This window comes from Perca fluviatilis, chromosome 5, assembly GCF_010015445.1.
Source record: "Perca fluviatilis chromosome 5, GENO_Pfluv_1.0, whole genome shotgun sequence".
Classification (NCBI taxonomy): domain Eukaryota; kingdom Metazoa; phylum Chordata; class Actinopteri; order Perciformes; family Percidae; genus Perca; species Perca fluviatilis.
In genome coordinates this window covers 38257316-38267315 of record NC_053116.1, presented here as the reverse complement: position 1 = coordinate 38267315, position 10000 = coordinate 38257316, and the positions used below count along the sequence as shown (strand labels likewise).

The 10000-nt window shown below is 43.0% G+C and overlaps 1 pseudogene; it reads right to left on the bottom strand.

The window, feature by feature from the left end:
• Positions 1 to 2143: 2143 nt before the first annotated feature.
• LOC120559057 overlaps positions 2144 to 10000 on the bottom strand; it is a 37043-nt pseudogene continuing 29186 nt past the window's right edge.

Below are 10000 nucleotides of genomic sequence, written 5' to 3'. Positions count from 1 at the left end.
GACTTTGTCAGCTGTTTGGGCGGAGTTAGCAACTCCTTCAGCTGCACGGCTTCCAGGAAGGCTGCTCTCTGCATCCTCATAGCTCCTCAGAGATCCATCCTCCATCCTCTCTCATAGCTCCTCAGAGATCCCTCCTCCATCCTCTCTCATAGCTCCTCAGAGATCCCTCCTCCATCCTCTCTCATAGCTCCTCAGAGATCCCTCCTCCATCCTCTCTCATAGCTCCTCAGAGATCCCTCCTCCATCCTCTCTCATAGCTCCTCAGAGATCCCTCCTCCATCCTCGCTCATAGCTCCTCAGAGATCCCTCCTCCATCCTCTCTCATAGCTCCCCAGAGATCCCTCCTCCATCCTCGCTCATAGCTCCCCAGAGATCCCTCCTCCATCCTCTCTCATAGCTCCCCAGAGATCCCTCCTCCATCCTCTCTCATAGCTCCTCAGAGATCCCTCCTCCATCCTCTCTCCTCCACCCTCGGCGAAGGAATAAGAGCTTTGAGATGGCCTTTACGAAGGAGGGCCAGAACGACTTCCGGTTCAACCAAGGAGCGACGAAATATCAAATAAGAGAAGTGAGATTCAGCCCAGGATGTCCCATTGCATTCGGTCAGATTTTGTAGTATGTAAGCCAGCATGCTTTCCTAGCTATTATGACCCACAATCCTTTGCGCAGCATATGTGAGCAAGAGAGTCAAAGTCCAAGGAGCAATGCTGTGAAGAATGTCCCGATCGTATGCACACTGCACGCAACAGTACAGACTTTGTTAGTGCATCTGCCGTACGTACTGAAAGTAGAAAGAAAAAGTATGAGATTTGGAACACAGCCAAAGTTTTCCAAACGAGCCGTCACGCGTGTGAAACGTTCGTCCAATCAGGTGCAGCCGTCACGGTTGCCTTGGCCCGTCAGTTTCTTCACCACTGCTCTCATGGGATAAATGCACGTGAATAACAGTTCTGGAGTTTGTCTTTTCGATGGCCCCGTAATGAAGTTTTCACTGCGGTTTATGTGCTCCGTGAGAGTCGTCACCTCTGAAGCCAAAGTCTTCAATGAGCAGCGATTTAAAAAAAGGAAATTAAATTTGAGTGATGCAGCAGCCACTTCTGCTCATCTTCACGGTACTTGTCCAGGAGAGACACACACAACACAAAATTAATATTTATAAAACAGTTTGGCTCAGAGTAATTTTCACATTTCTAGAATTCTGCTTACAAAGTTAAGAGTCTCTTATGTTTAATTTGAGAGTAAGTGATAACTGCTGGAGGCGAACCCATCAAGCGTCCAATGCTGGGAAGCAGAGGGATCCCTCCTGTTCCAAAAACGCCCCTGTGGACATTTACCTCCAGGACACGTAAACGTCAGCTGACGGAATCACACTGAACACATCCGTGCATTTATTCACGCTGTTAACGGAAATAATTGACGATGTAAGCGCCTGGAGCAGGTGTGTTTAGGGCGTGTCCAAATCCACTTTTTGCTAGTCTGACGGTGGTAAAAAGGGTCCTGTGTGCCGGGCGCCTGGTTCTAAAGGGTTGTCCTTAGTGTCTTCATTAATTAGAGGTGTGTTTTGGGCGTAACATGCAATCAACCAATCAGAGATCATCTCCCATTCATCAACCAATCAGAGATCATCTCCCATTCCTTTTAAAAGCCAGGCGCGTTTGGACCTTGGAGCATTGCTGTTATGATGGAGGATTTGCACCGTAATATTTTTATTTGTAATCTTCTGCATGTGTGTGTGTGTGTGTGTGTGTGTGTGTGTGTGTGTGCTGCTGTGTGTGTGTGTGTGCTGCTGTGTGTGTGTGTGTGTGTGTGTGTGTGTAACAAGCATAGTGTGCGCGCGCTGTGCACGAGCCTAGGAGCATTTTACTAATGCTCTGTTAAAATAACAATGAAATGCTGCGTTATTGACTTTAGACCAGGTTTTTGTTGGTCAATGGTGCGATCACTTCCCGCTGCCTCAAGATAGCAATACTCCCAGAATGCACCTGAACACACCTCCCTGTAAGACCAGCACGCCCAGAATGCACCTGAACACATCTCCCTGTAAGACCAGCACGCCCATGGGGCCACAGATGGGCGTGGGTCCATTTGTTATTTAAACAACATAGGTGCTGGACGGGAAACTGACAACTGGGTCGGTCTTAACCTAGGAAAGACACATGCGTCGGGCTTTGCGCCGCGCCGGGTGCAAGATAGGGCCCTCAGTTCGGAAATAATTTACCGTTGACTTTCATCTTATTTTAACGTTAGGAAGAGGTTTGTTCTTGTTTGTATTTTGCGTGTGGAGTTCAACTTTGACATGTAAACTTGTTAGTCACTGTAACAAAACTTGTTTACAGATATTTACATGCACAAAATATTCAGATTTTTGCCCTGTACTCTGAAAGAGACAATATTCCCACTAAGATGTTTACATTACTAATGAAAATGAATTCGGAATAGTCTGAATAATAGTGAAATAACAGTGTTAGTGTGCATGTAAACATCGTCAATGACTTCTGTTCTGAAGTAACATTAAACACTGGCAAGCTGCCAACTACAGAACAAATGTAACAGTAGCTTACATAGCAATGTAGCTGGCTATTATCTGTTAGCTAGGTTTCATTATTAGCGTCTGACAGCTTTATAGTCGTTGGTGTGGATGTGTTCTAGCAGCTAGCTGCCCAGCTACTGATAATGCTAACATAAACAAATCGTGTTAAATACCACAAAACAAGCTAACACGGCTGTGTGAGCGGCTAGTTTTGAGCTAGCTTGTTGCAAAGCGTTATATTTTGAGGTAGAAGATGCAATTTGCATTTCAAGCTAATCAGTTACAGCACAATGCTAATCTGTGTTTACGTGACGGTAACTGTTGGGCCTAAATCTGTTCATGTTTCCTGTTGGAGAATTATAAATAATAATTTACACAATGTGTAAAACTGCCATCAATGCATTGTGGGTAAAGTGTGATTCTGTGCAGCTTAGCGGCGTTCACCATGGTAACGACCTAACCACCTGACGACACGACAGCGCTGAGTCACACTCTGCTGGCGGCCATTTTCCATCGATTTTTTTTTCCACAAATCTCATCAGTCAATATCACTTTTGATTAAACCCCGCCCTCTTCTCTGTCCTGTCACCCGATTGGTCCAATGTCCTGTCAATCACTGATGTCTATCTATCTCAGTCTCATCTCTGATTGGTCCAATGTCCTGTCAATCACTGATGTCTATCTATCTCAGTATCATCTCTGATTGGTCCAGTGTCCTGTCAATCACTGATGTCTATCTATCTCAGTATCATCTCTGATTGGTCCAATGTCCTGTCAATCACTGATGTCTATCTATCTCAGTATCATCTCTGATTGGTCCAATGTCCTGTCAATCACTGATGTCTATCTATCTCAGTATCATCTCTGATTGGTCCAATGTCCTGTCAATCACTGATGTCTATCCATCTCAGTATCTCATGTCTGATTGATCCAGAGCATCAGCCCATCAGAATGACGTCACACAGGTCATCTCGTCGGCCAGCTCGTCCTCGTCGCGGCCGGTTCTGATTGGCTCCTCGTCGCTGTAGAGCGCGCCTGGGTCCGCGGCGGCGTTGCCGAGGAAACCGTGGCTGCCCGTGCCGAGCAGGTCGCTGGCGGCCGACTCCATCTCGTCCACCGTCATGTGACACGCGTCGGCGATCTCCCGCTTCGCAAACGCCACAAACTTCGGATCCCGAGCGTAAAGGCCGAGACCCTCGGAGATCAGGACCTGCCGATAAGAAAAGACTCAGTGACTGTCTGACCGTAAGTTACCGATCAATATCTGACCATAAGTTACCGATCAATATCTGACCGCAAGTTACGATCAACATCTGACTGTAAGTTACCGATCAACATCTGACCGTAAGTTACCGATCAATATCTGACCGTGTTACCGATCAATATCTGACCGTAAGTTACCGATCAATATCTGACCGTAAGTTACCGATCAATATCTGACTGTAAGTTACGATCAATATCTGACCGTAAGTTACCGATTAACATCTGACCGTAAGTTAACGATCAATATCTGACCGTAAGTTACCGATCAACATCTGACCGTAAGTTACCGATCAACATCTGACCGTAAGTTAACGATCAATATCTGACCGTAAGTTACCGATCAATATCTGACCGTAAGTTACCGATCAACATCTGACCGTAAGTTAACGATCAATATCTGACCGTAAGTTACCGATCAATATCTGACCGTAAGTTACCGATCAACATCTGACCGTAAGTTACCGATCAATATCTGACCGTAAGTTACCGATCAATATCTGACCGTAAGTTACCGATCAATATCTGACCGTAAGTTACCGATCAATATCAGGCGACATTTACACCGCTACGTTTTGGTTTTTAAGTGGAGTTTTGAGCCAAAATTGATCTCCGTAATATGAGGGGGATACGCCAGAGCAGGGGGAATGAGAGGGGAAACACCAGAGCAGGGGGAATGAGAGGGGAAACACCAGAGCAGGGGGAATGAGGGGAAACGACCAGAGCAGGGGAATGAGGAAGGGAAACACCAGAGCAGGGGAGTGAGGGGAAACATCAGAGCAGGGGAGATGGAGAGCGTCAGGCAGGGGGAATGGGGAGGGAAACACCAGAGCAGGGGAAATGGGAGGACGCCAGAGCAGGGGAATGGGAGGGAAACACCAGAGCAGGGGAATGAGAGGGGAAACACCAGAGCAGGGGGAATGAGAGGAAACACCAGAGCAGGGAATGGGGAGGAAACGCCAGAGCAGGGGGAATGGGGAGAGCACCCGGAGGCGGGGAATGGGAGGGAAACACCAGAGCAGGGGAAATGGGGAGGCAGAGCGGGGGAATGAGAGAGGGAAACACCAGAGCAGGGGGATGGGAGGGGGAAACACCAGAGCAGGGGGAATGGGAGAGGCACGCCAGAGCAGGGGAATGAGGGGAAACACCAGAGCAGGGGGAATGAGAGGGAAACACCAGAGCAGGGGGAATGAGGAGGACCCAGAGCAGGGGGATGAGAGGAGAACACCAGAGCAGGGGGAATGAGAGGGGAAACACCAGAGCGGGGAATGAGAGAGGGGAAACGCCAGAGCAGGGGGAATGAGAGGGGAAACACCAGAGCAGGGGAATGAGGGGGAAACACCAGAGCAGGGGGAATGAGAGGAGGGAAACGCCAGAGCAGGGGGAATGAGAGGGGAAACACCAGAGCAGGGGGAATGAGAGGGGGAAACACCAGAGCAGGGGGAATGAGAGGGGGAAACACCAGAGCAGGGGGAATGAGAGGGGGAAATGCCAAAGCAGGGGTATATATCTATGCTCCCTGACCATAGGTATATATATCTATGCTCTCTGACCATAGGTATATATCTATGCTCCCTGACCATAGGTATATATATCTATGCTCTCTGACCATAGGTATATATCTATGCTCCCTGACCATAGGTATATATATCTATGCTCTCTGACCATAGGTATATATATCTATGCTCCTGACCATAGGTATATATATCTATGCTCCCTGACCATAGGTATATATATCTATGCTCCCTGACCATAGGTATATATATCTATGCTCTCTGACCATAGGTATATATATCTATGCTCTCTGACCATAGGTATATATATCTATGCTCCCTGACCATAGGTATATATCTATGCTCCCTGACCATAGGTATATATATCTATGCTCTCTGACCATAGGTATATATATCTATGCTCCCTGACCATAGGTATATATCTATGCTCTCTGACCATAGGTATATATATCTATGCTCTCTGACCATAGGTATATATCTATGCTCCCTGACCATAGGTATATATATCTATGCTCTCTGACCATAGGTATATATATCTATGCTCTCTGACCATAGGTATACATATCTATGCTCTCTGACCATAGGTATATATATCTATGCTCCTGACCATAGGTATATATCTCCTCCTGACCATAGGTATATATCTATGCTCTCTGACCATAGGTATATATCTATGCTCCTGACCATAGGTATATATCTATGCTCCCTGACTAGGTATATATATCTATGCTCTCTGACCATAGGTATATATCTATGCTCTCTGACCATAGGTATATATATCTATGCTCCTGACCATAGGTATATATCTATGCTCTCTGACCATGAGGTATTATCTATGCTCCCTGACCATAGGTATATATATCTATATCCCGACCATAGGATATATATCTATGCTCCTGACCATAGGTATATATCTATGCTCCCTGACCATAGGTATATATATCTATGCTCTCTGACCATAGGTATATATATCTATGCTCTGACCATAAGGGTATATATATCTATGCTCCTGATAAGGTATATATATCTATGCTCCCTCATATTATATATCTAGCTCCTGACCATAGTATATATCTATGCTCTCTGACCATAGGTATATATATCTATGCTCTGACCATAGGTATATATCTATGCTCCCTGACCATAGGTATATATATCTATGCTCCCTGACCATAGGTATATATATCTATGCCTCTCTGACCATAGGTATATATATCTATGCTCCTCTATCTAACCTGTATATATTTATATATATATCTATGCTCCTGCCTTTCTATACCCCCGTATATATATCTATGCTCTCTACCATAGTATATATATCTATGCTCCCACCTGCATATGTATTATATCTATGCTCTGTCCGCATATATATATATATGCTCTTCTCCTGTCTATACTTATCCTATATATCTACGCTTCCTACCATTATATTATCTCTATCCTGACCATAGTTATATTATGCCCTGACCATTATATATCTATGCTCCCACCATGTATATATCTATGCTATTATATATATCTATATCTTGTTTTGCTCCTTACCATGGGTATATATCTATGCTCCCTCCATTATATATATCTATGCTTGCCATAGGTATATATCTCTACCATTTCTATATCTATGTTCTCTATTTTTCCTCCCTTTATTATATATCTATGTCTCCCCCTCCATATGTACTCTATTCTGACCATGTATATATTATGTCCTTCTATAGTATTTATATCTATGCTCTTCCTAGTATATATATTATTCTCCTCTAAGTATATATCTATGCTCCCCATTTCCTTATGTATCTATGCTCCTGCCATAGGTATATATATATGTTCTACCATTATATATATTATGTCTTTATTTTACATGTTATATTATGTCCTGCCATTATTATCTATGCTCCTACCATAGGTATATATATCTATGCTCCTGACCATAGGTATATATATTATGCTCCCTGACCATAGGTATATATATCTATGTCCCGCATAGGTATATATATGCTCCTGACCATAGGTATATATATTGCTCTGACCATAGGTATATATATCTATGCTCCTGACCATAGGTATATATATCTATGCTCTCTGACCATAGGTATATATCTATGCTCCTGACCATAGGTATATATCTATGCTCCTGACCATAGGTATATATCTATGCTCCTGACCATAGGTTATATATATCTATGCTCTCGTCATAGGTATATATATCTATGCTCTCTGACCATAGGTATATATATCTATGCTCCTGACCATAGGTATATATATCTATGCTCTGACCATAGGTATATATATCTATGTCTGATCATAGGTATATATATCTATGCTCTCTGACCATAGGTATATATCTATGCTCTGACCATAGGTATATATATCTATGCTCTCTGACCATAGGTATTATCTATGTCTCTATATAGGTATTTCTGTCCTACCATAGTATATATATCTATGCTCTTTTTCTCTGACATAGTATATATCTATGCTCTCTGACCATAGGTATATATATCATGCTCGATATAGGTATATATCTATCTCTGACCATAGATATATATCTAGTCTCTGACCATAGGTATATATCTATGTCTCTGACCATAGGTATATATCTATGCTCCTGACCATAGAGTTATATCTATCTATCATGGTTATTATGCTCCTGACCATAGGTATATATCTGTCTCTGACCATAGGTTATATATCTGCCTGACCATAGGTATATATCTATGCTCTGACCATAGGTATTATCCTCCTGACATAGGTTATATCTACCTGACCATATATATCTCCTGCCATAATATATCTGCCTCCTGTCATAGTGTATATCTACTCTGCTATGGTTATGTCTATTCCCTCTCGGGGATTGGCTCTGATGCAGTGGCTTGCCCCTGTTCGTGCGTGTATTGTCTCCATTGACTTGGCTCGTTTTAAGACTTAAAATGGTCGTTTTTTTTCCTTGACTCTTATAACCCTAATGGATCGATAATGGTTTCCTCACCGCCTCCACCAGACTGTCGGCCGATCCTCGTTTGTCGGAGAGCTGAGCGCCGAGCTGTGAGGGAACTCTGAGGGTGGTGTACGCTCTGTACGGAGGAGGAGCTGCAACAACAACAACCACAGACATTCAAAAATCACCCATAGGAATAAATTGGGGAAGATTGTTAAAACCTGTGGAAAAATCATTGGTAAGCAACCGGTAGACCTACTATAGTACCAACTAGATCTGACCAGAACGGTCAGTTAGGTGTAGGCACCAAAAACTACTTAGTTAGGTTTAGAATTTTTTTTTGTTTTGGGTTAAAATCAGACGTTACTTCACTAAAATCAGACGTTACTTCACTAAAATCAGACTTACTTCATTCATTCCCATGGCAATAACCCAATTAAATAAGATGTGGGTAGGGGTATGACTGGAGGAGGAGTATATGTGAAGTACTGTGCAGTAGTTTAATTTATTTATGACATTAGGCCTTTTAGAGAAGTGCAATATACTCATTTTTACTGTATTATATGCATTGCAATGTGTTATGTGTTAGATAAATAGTGCTGTAGATGTCTGGTTCAATGTTTGTGTTGTGGATTATGTGTCAATATGCCTGTACTGTACAACAAATTTCCTCTCTGGGACATTAAAGGTCCCATGGCATGAAAATGTCACTTTATGAGGTTTTTTAACATTAATGTGAGTTCCCCCAGCCTGCCTATGGTCCCCCAGTGGCTAGAAATGGTGATAGGTGTAAACCGAGCCCTGGGTATCCTGCTCTGCCTTTGAGAAAATGAAAGCTCAGATGGACCAATCAGGAATCTTCTCCTTATGAGGTCATAAGGAGCAAGGTTACCTCCCCTTTCTCTGCTTTGCCCGCCCAGAGAATTTGGCCCACCCATGAGAGAGAGGCCTCTAAGGTCTATATAAAAGAGACTTCAGATACAGTATTAGGGGACCACTAAGGTCTATATAAAAGAGACTTCAGATACAGTATTAGGGGACCACTAAGGCCTATATAAAAGAGACTTCAGATACAGTATTAGGGGACCACTAAGGTCTATATAAAAGAGACTTCAGATACAGTATTAGGGGACCACTAAGGTCTATATAAAAGAGACTTCAGATACAGTATTAGGGGACCACTAAGGTCTATATAAAAGAGACTTCAGATACAGTATTAGGGGACCACTAAGGTCTATATAAAAGAGACTTCAGATACAGTATTAGGGGACCACTAAGGCCTATATAAAAGCATCCAAAAAGCAGCATGTCATGGGACCTTTAAAGTTTTCTAAGTAAGTCTAAGTGTAAGGTTCAGATACAGCGTAAAGATAACAGACTCTTGTTTATGTGTGAAAAAATACATGTTTTAACACACAGGACTAGTATTACCAGGGGACCTCATGTGATTTAGAAATCACCCCCCACATGTCTGTGTTTCATCCAGCGTATTTGCACGGGATAAGAAAAGTCTGTATTTGACTTGGCTTTACTGACATTATGCCCAATATTTGATGTCAAGGCTCTGTCAAAACTTTCATTTATAATTGCAAACCCAACCAAAAGAGAGGTGAAGTCCCTCCTGGACTTGCAAAAGTATCTTTTAAACCCCTGGTTCTCAAGCTTTTTTCAATAATATTCCCCCGTTGAACAGTTTTTTTTAAGCCATGTACCCCCTAACCAGCGGGAATAATTTTTGGTAGAACAAAAAACAAAACAAAA